We start from the raw sequence: 22,589 nt of genomic DNA, 5'->3' as shown, positions 1-22,589 counted from the left end.
CTTTGTGACCCCACTTGGGGTTTTCTTGGCAAAGATACTGGAGTGGTGTGCCATTTCCCTCTCCAGCTCTTTATACAGATAGAGGCAAACAGGTTAAATAACTTGCCCGGGGTCACACAGCTAGTAAGCATCTGAGGCCAGATTTGAACTCAGGAAGATGAATCTTCCTGACTCCAAGTCTGGTGCTCGATCTACTGTGTCCCTTAGCTGCCCCAGTATTCCAAGGTATGGCTGCTTATACCTTATTGCCACAAAGAATTGAGCTCTCACACTGGTTCTCTTGAAGACTGAAGAGGTGGAAGAAACCTTTGGCCAAATGGTACTAACTTTTTTTGTAGGGGGTAGGGAATACCTGTGGGTTGGTCCACATAAAAATTCCTATTCATAGCTTTGCAGCTCTGGACATTTTAAAGTAACCGTATTCTTAACATGGACTCTTGGCTCACGATGCATAGAAGTAATATCTTGTTTTTGAACAGCTGAGAACTAATTTCCCCTTCATTTGTGTAATACCCCTCTCAATCTCTCTTCTATTAAGACTTCACTGTAGAGGACCATTTTTTAAAGCTCCTTCATCACATGAAAGATCACCTTGTGTAGAAAACACAAGCTGGCAAGTGATACTTTCCAGAAGGTGGATATATAACCTTGAAATTATTGGAGCAGTTAGCTTGATCTCCCTACCCTCTAAATGTCATCTCTAAGCCTTATTTCCCTCTATAAATCACTGTGAAAAACACCTACTTGCTTCCCATGACCACTAGCCTCAGTTACTTCAGGGCCCAAGAGATCAAGGAAGACAGAATTCAGTTAACCTGGTCTGGATGACTAATTAGCCATTTGGCTGAGACTGACTGAAAAGGGCCCCAGGTAGTATGTGGGAAATCATCACCCCTTCCTTAAAGAACCACCAAACACAGCTAACATTTACTCTCAGACCAAAATCGCTGATGTCACCCCTCTCTTTTACCTCCCACCATGTATATTGGTGCAGAATGCTTTATTCAGCTTTCAAAGGATCTCTCTTATAAACTGTACCTCCCCAAAGATGATAAAATGGCTTTAGAAGGATGTTTGTCCTCACTGTAAGTTTTTCTAGAAGAAATGAGTTTTGAAAGGAATATCGTCCCTCTAAATGAACAGAGCTCTTGTCCTTGGGGTCCACGTTATCAAATCAAAATAAGTGTGCTCTATTTCATGATATGCTACCCTTTGAAGCTGCAATACATTGGTGAATATCCCTGTGTTCTCAGGAGGTACGTTGGAAGGAGGGTTCTCCTAACAAACTATTTTCCATTCAGGTTTTTAGAAGGTGCCTGCTTCTTGATAGCACAATATCAGAGCAATTGAGGATACAGCTGTATCCTCAGTTATTAACAAGGATGTGATCAAGGTAAACAAAGACCCCCACACCATGTATTGATGGGTTGATGGCTGTTTCCATGTCTATGACATGAACAAGTATGAACAAAGTGGAAGATGTCCCTAATACTTAACTCTTTCTGTGAGGGAGGCTACCCAGTTCTTGGACCCATATGTCCTAGATGCTGTTTAGATTTTTTGCTTTGCTGGTAAAGCCTATAGAAAGGGAAGAAGCTGAAGAGCTTTTGGAGATTGGTCTAACATAGAATTCAGGGGCCCTAACTAGAGAGTTTCTATTCTTAAACCATTTCCTTCACCTATATCACTTATATTATAGGGAGAGTAGATGAGCCTCTTGAAAGGTCACAAATGAGCTCCCAGCTGGTGGAAGGTATCATATGGATGGCCTGGGAAGTCCTTATCTTCATTCCTTTCCTGATTCCGAGGGCACTTTGGTAAGTCTCCTTTACATTCCAAAGGTTTTTATTCCTATGTCAGCATCTATCTATCATGTTTCTTAAATTCACATAAAGCTTGAACATAAGTTGGAAGCAGGGAAATGGCTAAGATAACCTAACTGGCAGCACTGTATAGTGACTTAGAAGTAGGAGTAAAAGAATAGCAAGAACCCTAGGATTTGATCCTAAATGTCTGGGGTGATGGTAGTGTCAAAATTACCAGGATGTTAAGAAAGTGGAAAGGCTTTGAATTCATTTGAGGATGCATAGAGTTTGAAATGACCAGAGATGATCTAGGTGCACACATGGGGAAGGTACTCAATAAGGAATTTGAGAAGTTGGGAGCACAGGCAGAGGTTTGGGAACCATTTGAATAGGAACAGAGGGAGTATTGAGAGAAGGATGAGCACAAACTTGGGAATGGATACTCCTACTTAAGGAGTTAGAAGAGACCAAAGGACTAATGAAAACATAAGAGAAGGGCAGAAAAGGAGACAATGAAGTGGACGTGAAAGTCAAGGGGAAGAACCCTAACTGAGCTGATGACAATCAGTTAAATGCAAGATAAGCTGAGGAAAATAAGGAAAATAAGACTCAGGAAAAGACAGTGAATGGTCTCTGGCCATTGGAAACTCAAAAAAGCATAACTGTAGTGCACTTAAACTAGGTGGCATAGTGGATAGTGCTCGGCCTGGAGTCAGGAAGACCCAGATTCAAATCTGGTCTTAGACATCTACAAGCTGTATAATGGTGACTAAGTCACTTAATCTCTGCCTCAGTCTCCTCAACTGTTAAATGGGTATCATTAGGGTTGGGAGGATCAGCTGAGATAAAAAGCTTAGTACAATGCAAAACACAGTAGCCACTTTTTCGAGAGTTATTGACTTACTAGAAGTCATTGAATGAGTCTTTGTTCTAACTTACATTGAGGCAAAAGAGATGCAGAGGATAATAGTTTTTGAGAGATGGGACAAATGGGAAGGAAGCAGGGGAAAAATGAAGATGCAAGAATGGAAGTGAAGAATAAGATGCTTGGGCAAAAGAAGTCTCACGGGGGCCGCTGGATTTCTTCAAAACTACCTTAAGTCACCAAAAGAAGTAAGGGGTAGACACAAACCAAGAGCAGAAGTGGGAGAGGTCAGCCTTAACATGGGAAAGGCCACATCACTTGAGAGCAGGATGAACATTGAGGCGTATAGCAGAAGTGGGCTCCAAAAATTAGGATTTAATTTAGAAGTTCAAGTTATTTTGTTTTAAAGAAGAAAAATAGGTTATTATTTAGAAGGGGAGGACAAGAACCATTTCTCATATTATTGACCTCCTAGTTCTTTGAGGACCAGGAAGTAAGAAGGATAGAAGATGTTAAAAGGCCCATGGTCTGTCAGGGAATGACTGACCTTTCTGCTGGGAGATAGTAATCTGTCCTAGTGACCCATCTGGAGTCATCTTTATTTTTTTAAATTAAGAGTTTTTATTTTTAGTTTATAACGCTCAGTTCTGCATGTTTTTTGAGTTCCAGATTGTCTTCTCCTGCCCCCCAAGGTGGCATGGAATCTGATATATCTTCTACATATGCCTTTGTATTAAACTTATTTACACAATAGTCATGTTGTAAAGAAGAATTATGACCAATGGAATGAATCATAAGAAAGTAGAAACAAAACCAAAAAAAGAGGAAAAAAATGGAGAGCAAATAGTTTGCCTCAATCTTCATTCAGACACCATAGTATTTACATATAGTTTCTCTATATGTAGATAGATCTTTCCATCATGAGTCCTTTGGAGTTGTCGTTGAACCTTGTATTGCCAAGAATATAGTCAAGTCTATCGAAGTTAGTAATCACAGAATCAACATATCTGGTTGTGTACAATGTTCTCCTGGTTCTGCTCCCCTCATTCAGCATCAGATCATGTAGGTTTTTCCAGGTTATTACGAAGTCCATATCTTCCCCATTTCTTATAGCACAGTAGTATTCCATTACATTCATATACTACAACTTGTTTAGCCATTCCCCAATGGATGGGCATCCCTTTGATTTCCATTTTTTTGCTACCACAAAAAGAGCCGCTACAAATATTTTTGTATATGTGGGTCCTTTTCCCACTTGTGTGATCTCTTTGGGATACAGCCCTAGAAGTGGTATTGCTGGCTCAAAGGGTATGCACATTTTTTATAGCCCTTTGGGCATAGTTGCAAATTGCTCTCCAGAATAGCTAGATCAGTTCACAACTCCACCAACAATGCATTAGTGTTCCAATTTTCCCATATCCTCTCCAGCATTTATCATTTTCCTGTTTTGTCATGTTAGCCGATCTGACAGGAAAGATGTGGTACCTCAGAGTTGTTTTGATTTGCATTTCTCTAATCAATAGTGATGTAGAGCATTTTTTCATATACCTATATATATCTTTAATTTCTTCCTCTGAAAACTGCCTGTTCATATCCTTTGACCATTTCTCAATTGGGGAATGACTTTTGTTCCTATAAATTTGGTTCAGTTCCCTGTATATTTTAACGATGAGGCCTTTATCAGAGACACTAGTTGTAAAGATTTTCTCCCAATTTTCTGTTTCCCTCCTAATCTTTGTTGCATTGGCTTTTTTAATACAAAACCTTTTCAATTTAACATAATCAAAATTATCCATTTTGCATTTCACAAAGCTTTCTATCTCTTGTGTCATGGATTCTTTCCCATAAATCTCATAAGTAAACTATTCCTTGTGCTCCCAAATTGCTTTTATATCAGCCTTTATTCCTAAATCATGAACTCATTTTGACTTTATTATGGTATATGGTGTAAGATATTGGTCTATGCCCAGTTTCTACCCTACCATTTTCCAATTTTCCCAACAGTCTCTGTAATATTAAGATGGGACATTTTTTTTTCTGTTTTCTCTTTTAGCACTTATTTAATCAAGTGCCCTTGAAGATTCTGGCCTTTGTTTCTTTGATTTAATCAGGAGTCTTTGACCTCCTTGCCTCAAAGGAAAGCCTGGTTTGCATGGGTTTGAGTAACATGTTTGTGACTCCAGAGGCTTTTAGCTCACATGGGTTTGAGTTGCACATTGTGGTGTCCTTTGACCCTGAACAAGATATACAAACCCAGAGGTTGGCATTCTCCCTTGGGGCTCTCAGTCACTGGAAGAGTGGCATAGGACTCTGGGCAGCCATTTTTAGAGCCCCCCGGCCCCAGCTTGTAAACCCAGATGTTGTTGCTTCCCTGGTAACTATGAATGGGATTTGGTCTGTTTATATTGTGTATGCTTGTAATTTGTTTGTATCTGCTCTGAAGTTCAGGGTGCTGGCTTTTCCTCCTGAACTAGGTGAATGATATTTGTATGTTGGATTAAAGTAAGATTGTTAACCTCTTAAAATTACATTCCTTAGTAAAGCAGATCAAAAGAACCTGTGCTTGTAGCCCTCTGTGTGCTGGTTGTTGTTGGTTTTACACCACCACAGTAGATGCTAGCTGAATTGTTATTACAGTTTCTTAGCCCAGAAGCTGGATTCTTTCGGTTTATCAAAGAGCAGATTGCTGTAGTCATTGACTACTGTGTCTTGTCTACCTAACCTATTCCACTGATCCACCACTCTGTTTCTTAGCCAGTACCAAGTGTTTTTTTTTCCCATAATCCAAGTTTTTTTTTTTTTTATTGTTTTTTTAGCAGCCATTTATGCCATGAATTCGTAGGGGATTGGTTCCAACAGTTCAGGTTCCTTGCCCTTGGTTCTCACAAAGTGTGCTTCTCTGGGTGGAGCAGGCTCGCATTTCAGTTGAACCCAAGTGCCTTTTTCTTTGGCTTCCTTCTTCTTCTGATCATTGTCCTTTACACGCTTCAGGAAGCTATCTCTGCTCTTAGAATGCTTAATACGCTCAATACGCACACTAATTCTCGTGGCTAGAATCTTGCCCTTAACCTGCTTGTTTACAACAATACCTACAGCACGTTGAGTAACGTTATAGACTCGTCCAGTCTTGCCGTGGTAACATGTGTGGGGCATTCCTTGCTGAACTGTGCCCATACCCCTGATATCTACAATATCACCTTTCTTGTACATTCGCATATACGTAGCCAAAGGGACAACACCATGTTTTCAAAAGGGCCTAGAAAACATGCAGCGTGTCCCTCTCCTTTTTCCTTTTGTGTTTGTCATTTTAGCAACTCACTGGAATATGGCGGAGCTGGCAGAAAGCACCAAGTAGTTTTGATGACTGCTGCTTCATAATACAGTTTAATATCTGGTATGCTGGTATGGCTAGGCCACCTTCCCTAGCATTTCTTTTCATTAATTCCCTAGATATTCTGGACCTCTTGTTCTTCCAGATGAATTTTGTTATTATTTTATCCAGCTCCGTAAAATAATTTTTTAGTAGTTTGATTGGTATGGTACTGAATAAGTAATTTAGGTAAAATTGTCATTTATATTATGTTTTATATTAGCTCGGCCTAACCATGAGCAAGTGATGTTTTTCCATTTCTTTAGATCTGACTTTATTTGCGTGAAAAGTGTTTCATAATTATGTTCATATAGTCCCTGGGTTTGTCTTGGCAGATAGACTCCCAAATATTTTATAGTGTCTACAGTAACTTAAAATGTAATTTTTCTTTCCATCTCTTGCTGTTGGGCTTTGTTAATAATGTATAGGAGTGCTGAGGATTTATGTGGGTTTATTTTATATCCTGCAAATTTGTTAAAGTTGTTTATTATTTCAAGTAGTTTTTTACTTGATTCTCTAAGTAAATCATATCATATACAAAAAGTGATAATTTAGCTTCTTCTTTGCCTATTCTAATTCCTTCAATTTCTTTTTCTTCTCTTATTGCTACAGCTAACATTTCTAGTACCAAATTGAATTATAGGAGTGATAATGGACATCCTTGTTTCACCCCTGATCTTAATCGGAATGCATCTAGCTTATCCCCATTACATATAATGCTTGCTGATGGTTTTAGGTAGATGATATTTATAATTTTAAGGAAGGCTCCATTTATTAGTGTCCTTCCTTCTCTCTTTTATATTAGATCTTTGCTTTTGCTTTGTCTGAGATAAGGATTGCTACCTCTGCTTTTTTCACTTTAGCTAAAGAACAATATATTTTACTCCAGCCTTTTACCTTGTATGTATCCCCCTGTTTCAAATGTGTTTCTTGTAAACAACATATTGTAGGATTATGCTTTTTAATCCGTTCTGCTACCCACTTCCATTTTATGGGAGAATTCATCCTATTCACATTCACTGTTATGATTACTATCTGTCTTTTTCTCCATCTTATTTCCCCTGTTTATGCTTTTATTTCTCCCTTCTCCCTTCCACTTCTCAAAAGTTTTACTTTTGACCACTGCCTTCCTCAGTTTACCCTCTCTCTTGATTCCCCTCCCTTGTCTTACTTTTTTCCCCTTTCTACTTCTTCCCTCCCTTCTGACCTCCCCCCCATTATTTCCCCTTTCCCCACCTACTGCCTGTAGGACAAGTTTGATTTCTATACTTATCACAGTATGTTACTCTCTTCTTGAACCAAATCTGATGAGAGTAAAGCTCAAATAGTTTTTCTCCCTATCCTTTCCCTCTACTATAATATGTTTTTGTGCTTCTTCATGTGATGTAATTTACCTTTTTCTCCTACCTCCTTACCTCTTCTCCCAGAACCATTCCTTTACATCTATTAATTTTGTTTTTTATCATTATATCAGTTATTTTATGCTGACACTCACAGTCTATGTATATCCCTTGCAATTTTCATAATAACTGTATTATTCTCATGATTGACATACACACACACACACACACACACACATATATATATATATATATATATACACACACACACATATATATATATATATATATATATATATATATATATTGCCATATAAGGATGTAAATAATTTCCTTATTGATTAACAAGGGTTTTCCCCCCTGTTTACCTTTTCATGTCTCTCTTGAGTTTTGTATTTGAAGATCAAGTTTTCCATTGAGCTCTGGCCTTTTCATCAGGAAAGTCTGGAATTTCCTTATTTCATTGAATGTCCATCTCCTTGCATGAAAAATTATGCTCAGTTCTGCTGGGTGATTGATCCTTGGTTGTAGTCCAAGCTCCTTTGCCTTTCAGAATATCATATTCCAATTTCTCCCATCATTTAATGTAGAAGCTGAAAGATCTTGCGTGATGCTGACTGTAGTTCTGCGATATTTGAATTGTTTTTTTTTTTCTGGCTGCTTGCAGTATTTTCTCCTTGACTTGGTAGTTCTGGAATTTGGCTATGGCATTCTTTGGAGTTTTCAATTTGGGATCTCTTTCAGGGGGTGATCAGTGGATTCTTTCGATGACTATTTTACCCTCTGGTTCTAGGACCTTGGGGAAGTTTTCCTTGATAATTTCTTGGAAGATGCTCTCTAGGCTCTTTTTTACATCATGGCTTTCTGTTAGACTAATAATTCTTGGATTGTCTCTCCTGGATCTATTTTACAGGCCAGTTGTTTTTCCAATCACATATTTCATGTTTTCTTCTATTTTTTTCATTCTTTAGATTTTGTTTCATTGAGTCTTGATGTCTCAGAGTCATTAGCCTTTACTTGCCCAATTCTAATTTTTAATGTATTGTTTTTTCCTTTAGCTTCTCTATCTTCTTTTCCATTTGGTTGAATTTACTTTTCAACGATACATTTTCTCCATTTATATTCTGAATCTCAACCATTTCACCGACTTTACTTTTTAAAGATTTGTTTTCATCAGTGATTTTTTTTCTTTTTTTTTTTCCTTTTTATCTTTTACCTCCCTAATTTTATTTTTAAAGTCCTCTTTGAGTTCTTCCAGGAATGCTTTTTTGACTGGAGACCAGTTCACATTCCCTTTTGAGGTTTCAGATGTGGGTGTAGTATCCATGCTGTCCTCTTCTGAAGTGTTATTTTGATCTTCCCTGTCTCCATAATAGTAACCAATGGTCTTTGGCTTTTTTTTTTTTATTTTATTTTTTTTTTAATGCAATTTATTTATTTAACATATTTGGTTTTCAGCATTGATTTTCACAACAGTTTGGATTACACATTTTCTCCCCATTTCTGCCCTCCCCCCCCCACTCCAAGATGGCGTATATTCTGGTTGCCCTGTTCCCCAGTCAGCCCTCCCCTCTATCACCCCCCTCCCCTCTCATCCCCTTTTCCCTTCCTTTCTTGTAGGGCAAGATAAATTTCTACGCCCCATTGCCTGTGTATCTTATTTTTTAGTTGCATACAAAAAGTTTTTTTTGTTTTTGAACATCTGATTTTAAAACTTTGAGTTCCAAATTCCCTTCCCTCTTCCCTTCCCACCCACCCTCCCTAAGAAGTTGAGCAATTCAACCTAGGCCACACCTGTATTATTATGTATAACCCTTCCACAATATTCATGTTGTGAAAGGCTAACTACATTTTGCTCCTTCCCAACCCATCCCGCTTTATTGAATTTTCTTCCTTGACCCTGTCCCCTTTCCAAAGTGTTTGTTTTGATTACCTCCACCCCCATATGCCCTCCACTCCATCATCCCCCTGCCTTTTATTTTTTTTTTATCTCCCTCCCTCTTCTTTCCTGTGGGGTAAGATACCCAACTGAGTATGTATGGTATTCCCCCTCTGGCCAAATCTGATGAGAGCAAGGTTCACTCATTCCCCCCTCACCTGCCCACTCCCCTCCTCTCCTAGAACTGCTTCCTCTTGCCACCTTTATGGGAGATAATCCACCCCATTCTATCTCTCCCTATCTCCCTCTCTCAGTAAGTTACTCTCTCATCCCTTAATTTCATTTTATTTCTTTTAGCTATCTTCCCTTCATCCTCAACTCACCCTGTGTCTGCTCTCTCTCTTTTACATATATATATATATATATATACACATACATACACATACATACATATACACATAGATACATGCATACATACACATTCACTTATATATATACATAAACATATATATATGCATATATATATGTTTATGCATATTCCCTTCAACTACCCTAATACTGAGGTCTCATGAATCATACTCATCATCTTTCCATGTAGGAATGTAAACAAAACAGTTCAACTTTAGTAAGTCCCTTGCAATTTCCGTTTCTTGATTACCTTTTCATGCTTCTCTTGATTCTTGTGTTTGAAAGTCAAATTTTCTATTCAGTTCTGGTCTTTTCACTGAGAAAGCTTGAAAGTCCTCCATTTTATTGAAAGTCCATATTTTGCCTTGGAACATGATACTTAGTTTTGCTGGGTAGGTGATTCTAGGTTTTAATCCTAGCTCCATTGACCTCCGGAATATCGCATTCCAAGCCCTTCGATCTCTTAATGTAGAAGCTGCCAGATCTTGGGTTATTCTGATTGGGTTTCCACAATATTCAAATTGTTTCTTTCTGGCTGCTTGCAGTATTTTCTCCTTGATCTGGGAGCTCTGGAATTTGGCAACAATATTCCTAGGAGATTTCTTTTTGGGATCTATATGCGGAGGCGATCGATGGATTCTTTCAATTTCTATTTTGCCCTGTGGCTCTAGAATATCAGGGCAGTTCTCCTTGATAATTTCCTGAAAGATGGTATCTAGGCTCTTTTTTTGATCATGGCTTTCAGGTAGTCCAATAATTTTTAAATTATCTCTCCTGGATCTATTTTCCAGGTCAGTGGTTTTTCCAAGGAGATATTTCACATTGTCTTCCATTTTTTCATTCCTCTGTTTCTGTTTTATAATATCCTGATTTCTCATAAAGTCACTAGCTTCCACTTGCTCCAATCTAATTTTTAAAGTAGTATTTTCTTCAGTGGTCTTTTGGACCTCCTTTTCCATTTGGCTAATTCTGCCTTTCAAGGAATTCTTCTCCTCATTGGCTTTTTGGAGCTCTTTTGCCATTTGAGTTAGTCTATTTTGTAAGGTGTTGTTTTCTTCAGTGTATTTTTCAGTATTTTTTTGGGTCTCCTTTAGCAAGTCATTGACTTGTTTTTCATGGTTTTCTCGCATCCTTCTTATTTCTCTTCCCAATTTTTCCTCTACTTCTCTAATTTGCTTTTCCAAATCCTTTTTGAGTTCTTCTATGGTCTGGGGCCAGTTCATGTTTTTCTTGGAAGCTTTGGTTGTAGGCTCTATGACTTTGCTGTCTTCTTTAGGCTGTATGTTTTGGTCTTCTTTGTCACCAAAGAAAGAATCCAAAGTCTGAGACTGAATCTGGGCGCGTTTTCGCGTCCTGGCCATATTCCCAACCAACTAACTTGACCCTTGAGTTTTTCAGTGGGGTATGACTGCTTGTAGATTACAGAGTTCTATGTTCTACGTTTGGGGGGGAGGTGCCAGCTCTGTCAGAGCCGCACTCCTCCTTCCCCAAGGACCCCCAGTCCAGACTGGGCTCAGATCTTCGGCAGGCTGTGCACCCCTGCTGTGATCTGCCACTTAATTCCCCCCACCAGGTGGGCCTGGAGCCGGAAGTAGCAACAGCTGTAGCTGCCCCACCTCCGCTGCCCCCGGGGCTGGAAGCCGAACCACGAACTCCTTCCACTCCCGCAGCTTTTCCCACTAACCTTCTCCGCAGTCTTTGGTGTTTGTGGGTCGAGGGGTCTGGTAACTGCTCACGTATTCAGGGCGCTAGGGCCCCCTCTGCCCGGCTTCTGGACTGGATCGTCCACGCCGCTCAGGCTGGGCTCTGCTCCACTCCGTTCCCAGCTCCCAGCTCCCAGCTCCGTGTGGAATAGAGCTCACCCAGAGACTATCCGGGCTGTCCTGGGCTGGAGCCCTGCTTCCCTCTGCTGTTCTGTGGGTTCTGCCGTTCTAGAATTGGTTCAGAGCCATTTTTATAGGTTTTTGGAGGGACTCGGGTACGGAGCTCACTCTAGTCCGTGCTTACCAGCCGCCATCTTGGCTCCGCCCCCCGGTCTTTGGCTTTTTAGTGTTTTTTATGGTGTTTTTTTTTCCCTCCTTGCTTCTAAAGTGGATCTCTGCTTCTGGGGCTCAGGGGGCTTTGTCCCAAGCTTCTTGTATTGGGAACTGTGGGACTGCTCACTGGCTTTGTGTGCTATGGCGTTTGGTTTCATGAGGTGTGGGGGAGGGCTGGTCTGGCTGCTGGAAGTCTCCTTTTCCCTGGGACTGCTCTACAGCATGGGTGGTCTCAACTGTTGTCTGTGCTGGTGTCTGCCACTTCCCCTGGCTGTGCAAAGGTATGTCTGGGGTCTTGGTGTTGATGTTTGCTAGTTCTACCTCCCCCCGCCCCCCAGGGCTCAGTAACTCACCTTGTGCTGAGGTGGGACTTGCTAGGACACCTCTTTTCCTGCACTAGTCTCCTTCCACCACCACAAGAAGGGCCCCCTCCCCAGATTTTCTCAGTAAAAGGCTACTGAAGCCCTACTTCTGGCTCCTCTGTTTCTCCTGAGGTAGTATTCTGTGGGTGAGGAAGGGAGGGAGAGGTGATTTACTTGGCCATTATGGCTCCTGGAAGTTCGAGAGGGCAAGTCTGAAACCTTTATACTGTGGGTTGGAGGCCTCTGGGGTTGCTGTTCCCACAGCCACAGGCTCTGCACTGGTATCTCCCACAGTACTGACAGATTTCCATCCTGGGCTGAGAGGCCTGGGGCTCGATCACTACCCCAGCTGGTACTTCCACCCTGGACCTGCTCCTGTTCCCGAGTTTAGCTTGCCCAGTACTCTCCCAGACCAGTGCACTGACTAGGTTCCTCTGCTGTTCCTGGTTGGTGAGGTCTGGTGCCTGCCCCTCTGAGTCTACTAATGGCTTCTAACTCAAATCTGCTCAGATTCATTTTTAGACATATCTGACAGAATTTGTGAGAGAGCTCCAGCAGTTCCCTCCTTTCACAGTGCCATCTTGGCTCCACCTCCCATCCGGAGTCATCTGACATTAGGTATTGAAAACATTGGTGCTTCAACCTGGATAGGTGAGGCCCCTTTTAATTACCATCTCTTGTCATTCATCTTGACTCAGTCTAGAATCTCAATTCCCTAGGGCTCCTTTGCCATGTAGACGAATGTGAAGGACCACTGGCATGTTGTAGTTGAGCCCCATCCATGGCACTGTGATCCTCAGCCAACTTGGCTTATAGCAAGTTTGACTAATGCAGGACTTGTCTCTTTCTCTCTATCACAACACACACACATCCCAGGACCTTGCCATGGCCTTCAATCAACAAAGATTCATTAAACACCTATATTCTATGCACTGATGATATAAGAAACAATGAAATAGTCCCTGTTTCCAAGGAGTTGACTCCCCAGGATTCAAGCTAAATGAGAAGGGGATATTTGGCATATTGGTGTATGCAAAATAGGTATATGCAAAATATGAGATCAAGACTTCCAGTAAACTGCATAACAATGTTTTTGGATTGTGGACTGGCTCATGTGCCTTAACCTTCTGGGCATAGCTGAAATTCCTTCATTTAATCCCTGGTGCTGCATCTCATGCTGGATTATCCTGTACCTTTTGAAATCTTGAAGCTGGTTGGAGTATCCATGACAGCCACCAGGGTAGTCATTGAAGCCTTCTAAGAGGGCATCATTAGGACTCACTCACCTTTGGTTCCTTGGCTTCTTTGGTAACAAGCTGCTCCAAAACTTGGGTTCCTTTAAAAATCCTCCTTAGCATCATTCATTGAATTGGTTTGGAGCGAACTGAGCAAGCACATTGTCATGTTTCCTGTTAATGGTTCATAAGAGACTTGGTGTAAAATCCTGAACATCGGGGAGATGAAACCATGATGAACTTTCAGTGGTTGGTTGTAGATGAGAAACTAAAAAAAAAAATAGTCATGTTCAGAACCCAGGTTCTATTGAGACAGAGATGATTTCGTAGGCTTCAAACAATATAGTCAATAATTTTGTTGAAGGACTGGGACATATCTGGACAATTTAGATGGCTGCCACATTGGTTATCTGGATATCTTAACAGGCAGTCAGCCTGTCTGTGTAAACAAAGTCCTCATGCCAATTAAAGAAGTGGGATTAGGCTTTATAGTATGAAGATATGAGTATTTTTCACCACCTCCCTCAGGGGAGAAAGGAAGGGAACAATAAGGGAGTTAGTCTTCAATAAGTGAGAGATTGTTCCCCAGAGAGCGCTCTCTCCTATTTCTTGCCTATTGAATTCCTACCTATGCTTTCAAAGCCAATACAAATGCTCCTGCCATCATAAATACTTCTATAATGCCTCACCTATGTCCAGTTAGTAATGGACTATGGCCTATGGCTTACTGACTCTCCAGTTAGGCAGCCTGGCCTTACTCACAGTGCTAGGATTTAACCAAAACAAACAAAATTCAGGTTGAGAGATGTTGAACAGTTTGCCCATGTTCATAGAACAAATGACGGGCAAGATCTGAACCTCAGTTTCCTTGGCTTAAAAACATGTATGAATGATACTTGTAGTAGGTGGTTGTTTCATGTTTAGTGCTCAGCCAACTTCAAAATGCTATGTAAATGTCAGCTATTAATATGCTTAGGTAATAACCACATGACTGTCTCTGCTATGCTCCAAGAGTATAGAAACAGTCTTATCTAAACTTCAAATCTCTCCCAGGGTCTAGCCCAATGATCTGTAAAGAGTGGGTGATTAATAAATGCTGGATTTGCCAATGTGTACTACGCAGGGGAGGATATTGAACTTCCTTGGCTCATTTGGAAGGTGACTGGAAAGGGCATAAATTGAGTTTTGGTGGAGTAGGTCAAAAGGGAGGAGAAAGACTGGCTGGGATGTCAGATGTGCATATGTTGTACTGCCTTAAGCAACTACTTTGTTCTGGGATCAATGCTCAGCCTCAGAAATACTTGACACTATCATTTTCCCCACCTAAAAGTGGGTGTTACTTTTGAGATCCTTCCTGTGCCTAAAAAGAGAAAATAAATAGGAAAGATAAAGACAATTCTCCATTTATCCTAAGCTCATCCTGTGCTTCATCCTTTGAGGAAGTTGACTTGTAGTCCAGTTGGCTTTGGAAAGCCAGAGCAAATACTAGAGTGGTTTAATGATTGAATCATGCCTAATGATCATGCTGTGGACACAATTCCACAGATATTATCCTTGTTCCATTGACTCATGAGCATTAGAGTGTTTGGCTCTATGCTAGCTCTCAAATAGAGAATGACCATCTGCCGTGAAGGTAGCCTCACCTAAGGCATGAAGCTCTTTTCATGCCCTAATTGGTGGTACCCCAAAGAGTTGTTTAGATGCTTGGCAATTACAAGACTTTTACTCCAAACATCAAATGGTAGAACAACACTTATGATGCTGGTAGAAGTAAGGCAGGGGGCATGTTAAAGCATCCTCCATGCACCAACCAGACCAACAGTAGATCTTCAAGCTTTACTCTATAGCGGTGGTAGCATCTTAGCTCGAAGGATGAGCTAGGTTCCATGAGAGTTCCAGTAGCAGCCTTGAAGTCAAAGTTAAAGTTCTGTACAGAACAGTGTATTTCATAAAACATATTCCTTGGGCCCTAATTGTCTATAAATTAAACATAAACATAAAATCTTAGTATTTTCTTTCAGAAAAGAAATAATCTGGCTTTCATTTTGTCTGAAAGATTCTTCTTCTTAAATCAATCATTTCTTAATGCTCTTAGAATGTGACATGGTTTATACCCTTCTAAAAATAAAAATAAGTTTAAAAGCAAATAATTTATAATTTTATATTTCTAATTATGAAATTTTCTTATAGATTTCTTAACTTACATAAGTTACCATAAATACTCTTCTTTCTCTTAATCCCTCATGAAAGCGATGAAATGAAATATTGTTTGTTGCATACCATTTAACACAATGAAATTTAGCGATGTGTGGATCAAAGCTATAGTTCAACGGTGTGAACTGTGCTTAAAAAGAATATCAAGGGTAGCATTTACTTGAGCAGGTGGTGGCAAGTCTTGTGTTACGACAAGGGCTTGCTGGGCTCACTTGAATGCCCTGGCTAGAGGTTCTTACCTATGTAGTTTCCAGTCCTTCTTTTCAGTCTCAAGCCCTCTAGGATTTCCCTACCTGATCTTTGACCCTTAGTGGGAAGACCCTTGAGTTCTTTACTATTTTCAAGCTTGTGGTTTAATGTTTGATTCATATTGTTATGTTTCTGTCTTAGCCAGTCAATACATAGATGGACCATAGGAACAATATTTCCTTTCAGGTTCTGTGGACATGCCTGGGACAGCACTTTTATGGTCCTGGTCTAAATGGCTGAATGTCCTTCCTATTTGCTATTTGAGAGTGAAGAACATGAACCAGTGACTCCAAAACTCAGAAAGACACATCTCTATGGACCTTCAGCTACTCTAAGCCTACAATTCCTTGGGTAACTTTTCTAAAACCATCGGTTCAAACTAAGGCTCATGAAGACTTGATTTCACAGCCTTTCATAATATAACATGTGACAACCCTAAGCAAGGACGATGCTTTTGGGAAACCCATTCAACTTAGGAGAATATAGGTAAGTTCATAAGACCCACTACTTTATTGTACCTCTTTCTACATTCTCTTCCTCCACAAATGCATCTGAGATACCATAGTAGGACATTGTCCAATCAAGCCAATTGTATGAATGGTCTTGGAAATATTGGTTGGGATCTCTGACCCAATGGCCTCTCCTGTTTGTCTGGGATGTGGAAACCTCAAATGGCTCTCAGTAGCCATCAACCTCTACCAATGTTATGAAAGTAATAATATAGTGGTGTTTCATAGGTATCTTAGGTTGAGATAGTATACGATCCAGCCTACCTTGAGTAAAATAAGTCCAGGGACTTTCTTTCCAATACTACACAGCTGCCTTTTACTATATACTCACTTCTATACTTCTCTACTCTTTAGAGTAATTAATAGAATTAGTAGAAGTGGGCAGTTAACGGTGGCTAATGGAAGAATGGATATGATAGATCTAAGACGAACTGGGATTCTGCTACTCTAAGAAGAGTCATTAAGAAGACATAACTTAGGTCAGTTTTTAGACTCCCACAAGGATGAAGATGGATGCAAATTTGTATCCATGAGGTTCTAGATTTGTCTGCCATGCCTTATGCAGTTTGTCAGTTAGGGTTCATTTCTTCAGCTGAAACCATTATGCTTTTCCCCAGTTATTTAGGTTCTAATCCTTGGCAAAGGTCTACTTGGCTTCTCAAGATCACAATTGGGTTTGGGAGTTGCTAATAATTATTCAACTGTCATCTGTATAGGATGCTTCTCTCAGGTTCCTACTTGAGAGGAACAAAACAAGGTGGAGCATCTCTTAGCCTGGATTCTACATTGCGAGGCTTATTGGAGCATGTCAATAGTATGGATTGTATAATTGATTCATATTGCAAGGAATATATATCTTTGTTAATGACAGACAGTGCATCAGACACAGCCCCTCCCACCTAAGGGGTAACAAATGCTCTTTCAGGGTCCAGAAAGGCAGCTTTGTGACATGCAACCCTTCATCTGCTTCGTCTATAATTCTGTTGCCTGAGCACAGGTAGTGATGTAATTGTGGTTCCCTGTTTGGTATGATGGAAGACTCCTAGCTCTAATATCAAATGATCTCCTTATTAAGATTAAGCAACTTTTAGTTAAAAGGCAACCCACAGAATGGTAAAAACAAAATAGTACTGCCCTAGGCAAAGAAATTAAGGACAGTTAGCCAAAAGTTTCCTTGCAATATCAGGAACTCTACCAAAGTTCTTAAGCTCTTTATTTTTTTTTTGGTCCTTTGTCCAAAGGACCCCAGCACTGCTACCAAGTGCAAGAAACACAACATTTTCTCAACAAGTAAGGTTCAACTCATGGTATATATCCCCATATATCACATAGGCTATGGCCTCAAAACAAATATCACATGTCAAGATTGCTGTATTAAATTCAAGGAAGGGCAAGTGTTATTTTCCTACTCATATAGTTCCAATGCCTATGCAAGATCCATAGTTCTAACTGAACCTTCCCTTTATTAGAGGGCAAGGAATGTGGTTCTGTTGTGATATCTTTGCACAGCTGGGAGGGTAGAAGAGTTAATATAAGCAGACAAGTTCTGATAGCCAATGACTAGCATCATATTACACTTCTAGCTTCTTCACTTGAGTCTGGTTAAGGCTGTCAATCATTGAGTCAGACAAAAGCAAGAACAGGACTCAAAGAGTCTGACTAGAACATAAGAAGGAGAAAGGGGGCTAGTAGGAAAGCAAGGTGTCCAGGGTTAAAGAATCAAGGGGTACCCCTTAGGTGAGCAACAGTGTGAAATACTTAGAAAATCTCCATTTAATCTTGACTTGCCACTTGCCCATGTAGGTTCTTATAACTGGCTTTGAGCAGTGATGGATGGAGGGGAGGGAGAACTGAACCTAGAGTTAGGAAGGTCAGATCCTGCCTCAGATACTTCCTACTTGTGACGCTGGTCAAGTCACTGACCCCTCTCTGCTTCAGCTTCCTGATTTGTAAAATGAGGGTAATAGCACCTATCTCTTGGGGTTGTTAGGATAAATTGAGATAATATTTGTAAAGTACTTTGTAAAACTTAAAATGCTATTTAAATGCTATCATTATTATTTTTAAAATTCCTTTGAACACCCACACATGGAATTCATTGTACTCTCATCTTTCTTCCCAAACATGCTTTTCTTGTAATGGTCAACACAATCTTGCTGTGCCATAGTATCTCCTCCAGCCTGCATGCCTAGGGTTTGTTGAAGTCTGTTATTGGGAATGGCTTTGGCAGTTCTAGAGCATAAAGGGTACAGTTCCACTCCTAGGTGCCTGACAGCCTGTGTCCTTTCCACCCTTCCATGTACTGGTAGCAGGTGTTTTCCTATTTGATTAGTCCTTGTTCAGGAGGAACTTTTAGTTTCTCTGCCCACCATATACAATGTATGCTAACATGGACCTACATCCCAAACCTCTTTTTATTGGTATTGGTTGAGGGGGGAAAAGGACATTGAGGGGAGTTGTTCCTAGTCTATAGGGATTTGATTGATTGAGATGATAATTTGGGCATGTTATAATCTCTAAAGAGCTATAAAAAATGTCAATAATTTTTTCTTGGTCAGAGAGAAAGGACTACCTATGGTATTTCCTCCTTTTTTAGTCATGAAATAAATGAAACCTGAGAGTATATGAATTTGAGGGAGGAGGTACCACAGAAAGTCCATTTCTACCTTCAAGGTCATCCACTGTCCTCATGCTGGGGATTACAGCGGCCTTGTGTTCAGAAGGGCATGTTTTACACAGTGCTTCATTAAGTAGGTGAGAGAGGACATAATTATCCCATCTCCAACATATTTGGGCTACCTAGATCCTGTGTGATAGGCAATGCGGGGCCTTGAGCTATACCTTGGGTGAAATACTCACCACGCTCCATTCCAGATACCAAAGGATTCACTCTGAGTCACTGGTCCTAAACATATATGGTGGTTACTAATGATCTCATCCAGGATTTCAGTGGTATTTGTTTCCTTGGCTTCAGCTTGATGTCTATTAAGTTGGAAAGAGTCTTCAAATCTTTCTAAGTACAGCGCTAGGTAACTATCTTCCTAGCAGTTCCAAGCTATGTTGAGGTTTAGGGGAAGAAGGAAGAGAAAATAGAAATCTTGGTTCTGATAGGAGTCTTATCAAGATAGAAATTCATTTTTCACTGTCCCCTCAATTCCTTGCCTGGGTACTCTGTTGAAGAGGACCCTGGCAGAAAATGAGACCCATAAATGATGTATTGGGGTCTAGTTTTTATTGTTGGGTCTCTCTGTCCAAAATTAATTATTTCTGAAATGAAACATGGTTGGTGAGAAGGTTAGTGAGGAGGCCCATATTGGATTCCAGTTATATCAATGTAAGTGATTCCTTTGGAGGGCTTGTTCTAGGAACTAGAAGACACTAGTTTATTCCATGATGGGAACTCTTTCTTGCTTAAACAGTTAGCTCTAGAACTGTTTGAGACATTTGTTGGCCAAATTTTATCTCAATTTGCTGTCAATTGGAAATAAGTATCTTCATTTGGGTCATTCAGCCAGTGAGTCTCTTCAGATATAAAGCAACAACTTTTCCTTTAATGGCCTCTTGACTGACTTACTATAGTAATGATACATTGATAGCAGAGATATCTAGATTTATAATGTGATATTGTCAGGTTTATAAAATCTGAGGGGGCAGGAGTGGCGATAAGTTCTTAATGAAGTGGTTCCATTAAAGTGTTGTCACCTTTCAATAATAGGTCATAAGATCTTATGTTAAACAAGGTAGGATGAAGCTTGTGTCTTACAGGAAGGAGCATAGGTGGCTTGCTAATAATCCATGCCCCACTGTGAAGCCTTGAATCCACTAGTTATGAAGCTGATATGGGGCTCCCACTTTCTAGGTTTTCAGAAAAACCAATATTTTAATCACCACCTTGATTGACCATTTGGTCAATCCTTATACTAATAGGTACATGACTATTGGTATTGTGCTCAATCCAAATTGCATTTTCTTTGTGCTGAATTTCTTACACCATATTTGGGGTGCCGTCTCTCTCCCCTCTGATATATTAATTTCTTAAGCATCTATAGTAAAATTTCCAATTGATGATAAATCTTTTTGTCCTTAAACTCCTACATCCTCCTAATCTTTTAATCTTTGTTTTCAATTGTTGATCTGAAGTATCTAGAATTTTGCACGTACTTTTTCAAGTTCCATCCCTTGTGATTACTTGGTTTTTGTGACCTTCAAGTTGGTATCAAAGTTTACTATTTTAAATGATGGCTTGACATTGACATAATCTTACAGTGTCTTTCAGCAGATTTTCAATGGGTTTCTCAAGAGGCTTTGACTGTTGGGGTCTCCAGTGTTTGCCTTCATGTTCCTTGTTAACTCTATCTTTCCTCCCATGGTAGCAATGTGTGCTGTTGGGCAGCTCCTGAAATGCTTCCACAATTACTGACAAATATAGAAGATACATAGGGGTTATTTTATTTATTATCTAGTTTTTGAGAGGCATTTGGGGTTAAGTGACTTGCCCAGAGTCACAAAGCTGGTAAGTGTTAAATGTCTGCATTCGGATTTGAACTAAGATCCTCCTGACTCTGGGGCTGGTGCTATATTCACTGTGCCACCTAGTCACCCCTCATAAGGGTTATTGCAAATGATAGTTTTTAAAAAATTTCTCAGCCTTGGCATAGTGTATTTAATCTTCTGATTGGGTCCATGTTGTCAAACTCAAATAGCTTTCCAAAATCCCAATGGAAGTGTGTCTTTTTCTTAAGACACTGGCTTTGCTTTTGTCATTACTTGTTTGGTATGTAGTAGTGAGAATTCTTTTCATTCGTTTATAGCTTGGAGTAGGTGGCTATTAAGATATCTTTTAATATGATCTTTAATACTATTGGGTAGAATTTCTGGATGCTTCAGATGAGAATAAGATACTGGATCAATGAAGCATTCAGTCTACATGTGCAAGCATTAGCTATAATGATCTGTGAAGTCTTTAAGCAGTGGTTCAAGGATGTTGAGCACAGCCTCCCATGGTTCTTGTTCCCATATAAAGAGGTGCTTGATGACCCCATGTGTGGAAGTATCTTGAACAGAGTTATGAGTTATATCAGGTCTGAAAAACCAGTGGTCAAGAGATAGCATAGACCTTATATCAACTCTTTGAGAGACCCCTCCTTATCAGCCCAATGCCCATATCAGAGTCTTCAGTCGTTCCTTTGGGATGTTCTGTATTGGCTCATACAAGCTGTGCTGTGTGGATCATATAACTGTCTTGGACTAATTCAATCCCCAGCCAACCCCTAAAACTGGAACTGGAATTAAGCGAGATTCTTTATGACTTTGGATTCTTCAGGTTTTTGTTCTTAGGATTCAAGTAACCCCACAATATCTGTTTTTATTTTATTTAATATGAGTTTAGAGATTAAATTATTTTCTCCCGATTGCCCTATATTGATTTATGAATACGTAACTTTGTGAGGGTATCCAGATGCAAAAGCAATGTTTGCCTCTGCCCTGTACTGGGGGCTCTCTCCTACTTCCTGATCCCACTGTGTATTATTTTGCTATGGACTGTTCTCTCTGGGATCTGAACATTGGAATGGAAGGTACTTGTGATAGTTAGACTTGAATTTCTTAAAATAGAATTGTTGCTGTCATTTGAGACTTCTTTGTATATTTCCAAACCCGAGTTCCAAGCAGTGGCTGACATGTCTTCCTTATTTCTGGAAGTTCTCTATGGTTATCACAAATAGTTCTAACAATGATGCACATTTAAATGCACATTTTTAGGCAGGATGAAGGAATGTAAAGCAATTGCCACAGGTTATTTTGTAGCCTTTGTTGGATAGGATGCTTGTTTTAAAATAAATTGGATAAATTCACAGCATGCCTTGAAAGATAGCAATTGCAGAGGTGGAGCCAAGATGGTGGCTGGAAAGCAGGGACTTACCTAAAGCTCTCCCCCAGGACCCTCCGAACACCTATTAAAATGGTTCTGAACAAATTCTAGAACTGCAGAACCCACAAAATAGCAGAGGGAAGCAGGGCTTCAGCCCAGGACAGCCTGGATGATCGCTGGGTAAGGTCTATGACACGGAGCTGGGAGCAGAGCAGAGCCCAGTGTGGGCTGCGCCTGGACCAAACAGACTGGGAGCTGGGTGCAAGAGGCCCTAGTGCCCTGAATCAGTGAGCTGTGGTAGTTACCAGACTTCTCAACCCACAAACACCAAAGACAACAGAGAAGGTTACTGGGAAAAAACTGCAGGGGACAAAGTGAAAGGAGTTCGCATCTCAGCCACCTCCCTGGGGGCAGCAGAGGTGGTGCAGCTACAGAACTATAGCTACAG

The 22,589-nt window shown here is 40.2% G+C and overlaps 1 pseudogene; it reads right to left on the bottom strand.

Moving 5' to 3' along the window:
* Positions 1–5,493: 5,493 nt before the first annotated feature.
* LOC118849020 lies at positions 5,494–5,994 on the bottom strand (annotated as a pseudogene).
* Positions 5,995–22,589: the final 16,595 nt, after the last annotated feature.

The sequence above is a fragment of the Trichosurus vulpecula genome, chromosome 4, assembly GCF_011100635.1.
Source record: "Trichosurus vulpecula isolate mTriVul1 chromosome 4, mTriVul1.pri, whole genome shotgun sequence".
Classification (NCBI taxonomy): Eukaryota; Metazoa; Chordata; class Mammalia; order Diprotodontia; family Phalangeridae; genus Trichosurus; species Trichosurus vulpecula.
Note: the sequence above shows the minus strand (reverse complement) of the source record. Positions and strands in the feature narration are given on the sequence as shown.